Source organism: Mercurialis annua, linkage group LG1-X (genome assembly GCF_937616625.2).
Source record: "Mercurialis annua linkage group LG1-X, ddMerAnnu1.2, whole genome shotgun sequence".
In the NCBI taxonomy this organism is placed as follows: domain Eukaryota; kingdom Viridiplantae; phylum Streptophyta; class Magnoliopsida; order Malpighiales; family Euphorbiaceae; genus Mercurialis; species Mercurialis annua.
In genome coordinates, this window is record NC_065570.1 from 13229683 (window position 1) to 13237454 (window position 7772).

Genomic DNA, 7772 nt, shown 5'->3' on the forward strand with positions numbered 1-7772 from the left:
TAGAATTTTGTGCACTCATGCCATATGTGAAATATATACCATGCCAAACATAACCCTTTTGTAGAACATTTGTTTTTTTTTTTCCAAAGACTAAAACTTCCATTGATGATAATGAAAAATACAAATATGAACGGTTTCTCAACAAATTGAAAGAACTATTCTAAGATAATGATGAGAGCTGCTAATACAGTCATCGAATAGGGTTTTTTCAACCATCAAAAGGTTACCCAAATACATATGTGATTCAAATAATGAAAATACGATCTCAAAACCGCTTGAATCTTGAAGTTTCCAACTTTTCAAGTCTCATCTTCAATAGATCCTCGTACGATCCGCTTGATCCATTAAATCATAAATTTCCGATCTTCATCTTCAATAGATCTCATAAAAATAGATCAAACACATCTCAAAAAAACTTCATTCAAACACAAGAAAAAATTTAGATAGATCAATTTATTTAATAAAAAATATATAATAGCGATAAGTAATAACTTGGGCGGAGAGAAGATGATTTTCCGATTAAGATCGGAAATCATCTTCTTCCAGCCTTTGAAAGATCAAGATGAGAGAAAGATTTTTAGAGAGAAGGAGGAGGTTTTTTTTAGAGAGAGAGAAGTCACTAGTTTACCAATTCCATATTAGGAGACACATGAAACATAAATGTCATAAGGACATGATGAAATGAAAGTTTTCTAATCGATGATTACTATTTTGATAAGAAATTTTGTAGAACATTTGAAATCACTATAACAAGATAATATTCAATAGGGCATATGAAAATGTTGTGCATCTAGTTAGAGGATACAAATTCTGGAGATGTGATGTATTTTAAATAGACTGAAGTACCACCTATTAAGTTACAACCTGGTAGACCAAAGAAGAAAAGGGCTATAACAAGACATGATATGAAAACATTACTAGAAAAGATGGTCACAGATGGCCACATCACTTGCACGGTTGCACCAAGCATGAACAAATCGGCAGTAACATGAAATTTTAGGACAAAAACTACTAATACTCAAGCATCTGCAAGTCATCCAACATCTAATGCTCCTCCAAATGAGAGTCCTGTAAGTGAGACTCATCCTATTATTTTCTAACATATGCTAGTTAGCCAACATCTAGTGAACCACCAACCAGCTTATGCAACTCAGCCTTATGAAGTACATACTAAATGTCACCACAATTATTTCTTGAGTAGTTTTGATAGCATGCTAAGTGAAAATGCCTTTCAAATACTTATGTTAACATTATAGAGCATATTTTAATTGGCTAACCATTATTTGCAAAAAGTCTAACGAACAAATTTTTTTATTTCACAAAATGACCTACAAGCACAATAACAAGTGCAAAGAAAAATAAGCAGGCATAGGAAGTCAAAGCGAGGATGTGTCCAACTCTTACAAGGCATTATGCCAAAAAAATTAAAACAACACAATCAAGTGGTGCGTGACTTAGCTATAAGGAAAACATGTTTTATATAAGTTAGTTGTTTTTGCAATATGATTTCAGTATTGAGATTGAGATTGTGGTTATGAATTGAGATATTGTAACTGTATATTGAAGGGTTCATTGCAGTCACACTAGGTTATTGACTCTAGCCATGGTTCTACTGCTTTTGAAAAGAAATCAGAGGCATGGACATTCAAACATGTAAGGAATCAACCTGGTAGGCCAACTTTGAAAGCCGCCAACGATCCAAAACATTTGAGGAAGATCAAGTTCATGGTTTAGGACTAGAAACTTAGGTCTCACCCCATCTTCAATAGGAGTCACTTGATGGGAAAAACTATAATAACAAGCAAACAGTTAAAGGTTGAAAGGCAATACATAATTGAGACTCAATTGATACATGGTTTTAATAATGTGGGATGTAATTTTTGGTTGTTTTGTCTCTTAACAATTATTATGATGTATTTTTTAGATATTAATTGTCAATACTTTTTGGGATGTTTTTAGTCAACGTGTTAGGATGGTTTTTAAGCTAGTTTCACTGCTAGAAATCCTGAGTTTAACGACGAATGTTAGCGACGGATTTAGTGACGGATGTGAATCCGACGCTAAATCCGTCAAAAAATTGTTTGTCGCTAAATTTGGCAGGATAACTACCGCCAACAAAATCCGCAGATTTAGTGACGAATTTAAAAATCTATCGCTAATTCATGGAATTAGCGATTGATTTTTAAATCCATCGCGAAAACGTAATTAATTAAAAAAATTAAAAATTAATCATTTATGAAAAAAATTATTTAAAAAAATTTATTTAAAAACATAATTTAAAAAAATGATTATTAAAAAATGATTATTTATTATTTATTTATTTAAAAACATAATTATTTTAATTAATTATTATAAAAATAATTATTATAAAAAATAATTATTTTAGAATATGTGAGTAAGTTGCGAGAGTAAATATATATTCTTTTTAGTTACTGATGGATACTGGATTCCATCTCAACTACAATAGAGTCGAGTCGCAGGAGATCCATTCTCAAACGATACAAAACTCCCGCCCGAAAGGCCAAAACAGAGAAAACAGGCGGCCGAACATATAGGATCCGCCTCGACTAGAACACCATCCGACAGGAATAATACCGAATTCCCGAGGACTCGGACAAAACGCGTCGACCCTAGGATTCAGACAGATTACCAGATCTACGGAATATTCTCGAGTATCTTACCTATTTGGATACAAACTCCAACTTAGTAAGATAACATCTAACTTAGGAAGACGAGACTATTTAGGAAGACGTTTCTAAATAAGACTCATGTCTGAATAAGGAATATCACTTTTAATCAGGGTCAAACCCTACAAAATAGGATTCACCTTCCTATTACAACTCTATAAGGTATACTATCATCTACTATAAAAGGAGCTTGAGGTATGCCTAAACACACAACTACATTCATATACACAAAACTCTGCTTAATCTCAATACTGATTTTAGCATCTCTACCCTGTTTTGCAGGTCAAATTACCGGATCAAAAGGCGAACTCCATCAGTTACATTTAACCAAAATATAAATAGATATATAACAAGAATTTTAGTTGGTTAAGATGGAATTACGCATTGGGGAACTTCAAGATTAAAAAATCTTGGGTGAGAGCAATTGAAGGATGAGTGATCTACTATGAAGTTTACAAAAATCATGGGTGAGTGACGTGGGTGGCCTATCGCGAATGGGTGGGTGACGATGGACGACAGATTAAATAATAATTCATTTTACGATTCAATTAAAAAAATTAAATTTTTTAATTTTAAAAATTAGCGACAGATTTAAATCTGTCACTAGACTTTTAAAGTCTGTCGCTAAATTTTTTACTTCGTCGCTAAATAATTTTACGGCCTGATATTTGCCGACAGATTCAATCCGTCGGTAGTCCATCGGGAAACCATTTGTTTGACGGATTTCCTGCTTTTAGCGACGGAAAAACCCGTCGTTAAAAGTGTGAAATCTAGTAGTGTTTAGGGATGCTACGACTATGTATTAATGCAGTACAATGCATTTAAACAATCATTGAATCTATGCATGTTTTTCAAAAATGGATGTCAAATTTGTTATGTTCTTGTTATGATTGTTTAAAGGGAAAGGGTCATATATTGCCTTAAGATTTGCCTTTAGGATCAACTAAACTCTCAACGTTCGGAAAGATTCAAATATGCCCCAACGTCTTAAAAAGTGAACAACCAGACCCCCATTTTGACTTATAAATGAGACGTTGGAGGCCTGGTTGTCGAAATTGGGGGGCCTGGTTGTTCATTTTTAGGACGTTGGGGGCATATTTGAACCTTTTCAAAAGTTGAGAGCTTACTTGATCCTAAAAGCAAACCTTAGGAGTATAGATAACCCTTTTTCCTTGTTTAAAAGGACTTACAATATAAGGACTTATATTTTTATAATGAATGAATGGTGTATGATTAGTGAATACGTAAGTCTTTTTAGTATTTTTTTTGGCCAATTAGGCCGTCAGGGTTTTTAAATGGTGTATATAATCCCCACACTTGAAAAAAAATCTATAAAAATTACTAAAAATGGTGCATATGATCCCCACACTTGAAGAAAAACTACAAAAATAAACTAAAAGGGTACCAGTGATCTTTTCAAAAATATAAAAGGTTTTTATGCACGCTTAAGAATTTTGAGGGCCTAAATGAAAAATATAAAATAAAGGAGATAATGTGTTTTTCTTTTTGGTCTATTATAAAAGGATTAATTCCATATAAAATCACCACCTTTACACGTTTTTTTCATTTTAATCACGTACTTTAAAAAGTGTCAAATAAAATCACCACCTTTCATTTTTTTGCAATGGCTTAATTACTTAAAAAAAACCCCATCTTGTAACATTTTTTCGTTTATACCCTCACGTAGGAAAAAGTTCATTTGTACCCTTTTTTTGATTTTTCGTTTTCATCTCTACCCTAAAATTTAATTTTTTTTGATAATTAAATTAATTAAATGATGAAAACATTATAAATGATTAATAATATTAATGTTTAATTAGAATATAAGCAAAATATAAATGATCATTTTGAATATTTTCCAAATGAAAAGAGGTCAAGTTAGCTCTTTAGGGTAGAGATGAAAATGAAAAATCAAAAAAAGGGTATAGATGAACTTTTTCCTAGGTCATGGTATAAACGAAAAAATGTTATAAGGTGGGAGTTTTTTAAGTAGTTATGCCTTTTGCAAATCTATCATCGATGAGTAAAATTCTATATTTTTTTCCTCCCAAATAAATATTTTAATCTGACTAATTTCCCATTAACACATAAAATACATTCCTCTTACTCTTTTCTTATTAATTCCGGTTGTCAAGTCAATAAATATACACTGAATTTTCAAATTCGTGATTAGATTTGTAAAAAAATAAAAGCTGATGATTTTATTTGACACTTTTTAAAGTAGGTGATTAAAATGAAAAAACATATAAAGGTGGTGATTTTATATAAAATTAATTCATTATAAAATACTCATGTTCTTCTAAATGGGTTCTGACTGGTGATGTTGAAAGTTTTTTTTATCAGTGCAAATAATTCAGGTTTGCATTTAATTAAGTTTGAATTTTTAAAACTATTATCCAATCTCTGACGATAGTATAAGGAAATGGACATGAACAATTGAAGCTAAGGTGTATTCATAAAAACATTTTCTTTGACAAAAAAAAAAGGTGTATTCATAAAGGATATTGGTAGGTGATGCCATTTGTCTCATCCCTGTCCCTGTTTGTTTTTGGATTTTTAAGTCCAGAAATTAACAAACTAGAAATGTTAAATAATATTTTGGTGACCAAACTTATTAAAAAAGAAAAATTATTACTTAAATTATCATTTATATTAATTTAATGTTAGAATCGGCTAAACTAAGAAGTTTTTATTAGATAATAGTTACATTTTTTAGCTATATACATGAAACTTATTATTATATCAAGAGAAATTTTTAGGTATACTCAGTCCACCACATCATCTGTATATTAAGCTTATCACATAATGATATGTAATTAAAAGGATAGTAAGAGCATCTCCAATGCAATGCTAAAATAGAGTGTTAATGCTATAATTTAGCATTAAATATTAAAATACAACTACAATGCAGTGCTATAGTTTGTGCTAAATTTAGCATATGCTATATCACGTGCTAAATTTAGCACAGACTATAGCATATGCTAAACTACAACAACCAATAGCATTTTTTTATTAATTACAATTTACCACGGTTATTTTTTTTTTGCATTTATTATTTTAATATTTTTTTATCTTTTTATTTTCTTCATTTAAATTTTGTGCTTCAATTTAATTTTACGGTCTCGATTTGATTTTTTAATAATAGACCATATATTAATATAATAAAAAAATTTATATAAAATATTTTTATATAGTTCATCGATGATTCGATTCTTTTAATTATTTCTTTTGAAAAGCTCATTATTATATCAAAATAAAAATTATATTAATTTTTGTTTAAAAAATTATAAAATAATTAGAAACTTATAAAATTCAGAGATAATTATCTTAATAAATAATTATAACACTTATTTTTAACTTTGTGCATTGGAGAAAAAATTAGAATGCTATGCTATTTATAGCATTTTAGCACTTTTTCATGCTAAACTTAGCATAAAATATAGCACTACATTGGAGATGCTCTAATCATGTAATATTACTATTCAAATGTGTAAATAAGTAATAAATGAATTTACAAAATTGCCATTATTTTAATAACGTGTCATTATGTGATAGGCTCATTATTTTAATGACGTGTCATTATGTGATAGGCTTAATATATGGATGACGTGGTGGACTGAGTCTACCTAAGAATTTCTCATTACATCAAATAAAAATTCACTGAACAAAAATTTAAAAATCCTACATCAATAAAAAAGTGTGACCGTAAAAAAAATCTAAATTTTATGTGTATTTGCAATTAAATCAAATATTTTAATTTTTATAATATTATTCCAATTTAACAATTTCATTGTCATTTATCTATTATTTTCAATCATTTAATTTTTTCGTTCACCCAAGTACAATATATTTTCTTATTAGATTTTTCTGATCATTTGAACTTTAAATTTTCTCTTTTTTTCTACTTAACCGCCGAAAATTTAAAAATTTAAAATTAAATTTTAACGCTATATTCAATTCTTTAGATTAGAAGTTAAATCTTAAAATTCTGAAAAATGAGTTTTGATCACTACATAGTTAGTATATAAATTCAACTGACAATTGGAAAAATTAACCCGATTAGAAAATAATTGGATAAAATTACCACGCAAAAAATACAATTGGAACAATATTGTAAATATTAAAAAATTTGTTTTAAATTACATGTAAATGTTTGATTTTTTCTACACTAATAAAAAAAAGCAAAATAAGGGTCAAATATATATTTTTTAGCCGAAAGATCAAATTAGTCCTCCATATCTATAATGTAATTTTATAATAATATTATGGATAATCAAGTGGACTGAGTCAAGCTCAAGTTTTATCAAGTTCGAATTTGAGCTACTAAAATGAAATTCGACTGAGTTTAAATTGAGTTTCAAACTTTCATTTTAAATGGAATTAACCCTTAATAGGGTTAATATCATAAAAAGTCACGGCCTTTTCACGAATTTTCATTCTAATCACGACTTTTAAAATTGCCACATAAAACCATGACCTTTCATTTTTTTTCAAATCTATCACCAAATCAATTTTTGGTGTATTTTTGATGACGTGGCCACCATAATCCGGCAAATTTGAAGAAAAAAAATGAAAGGTAAAATTCACCGAAAAAATAGTCGGTAATAAATTTGAAAAAAAATGAAAGGTTATGGTTTTATATGGCAATTTTTAAAAGTCGTGATTAAAATAAAAATTCGTATAAAGATCGTGATTTTTTATAAAATTAACCCATTTAATATGGGATTATTTTCCAAATACCTGTTTTGGGTAAAATATTTACACCATTTTGGCCCATCTTTTCCTCTTATCCTACATTACCTAATAAACTAACTTATTTACTAAAAATACCCACTATATAAAGAAGCCTCATCTCATTTTAGGTTTAACTTTGGCCTAATTACTTAAAAACCACCAACCTTGTAACTTTTTTTCATTTATGCCATGACCTAGGAAAATTTTCAATTGTACCCTATTTTTGATTTTTATGTTTCATCTCTATCCTAATGAGTTAAATGACCTATTTTCTTTTGAAAAAAAGTTTAAATTAATCTTTTATTTTTATCCTATATTCTAATAAAACGTTAATATTAATCATTTATGTAT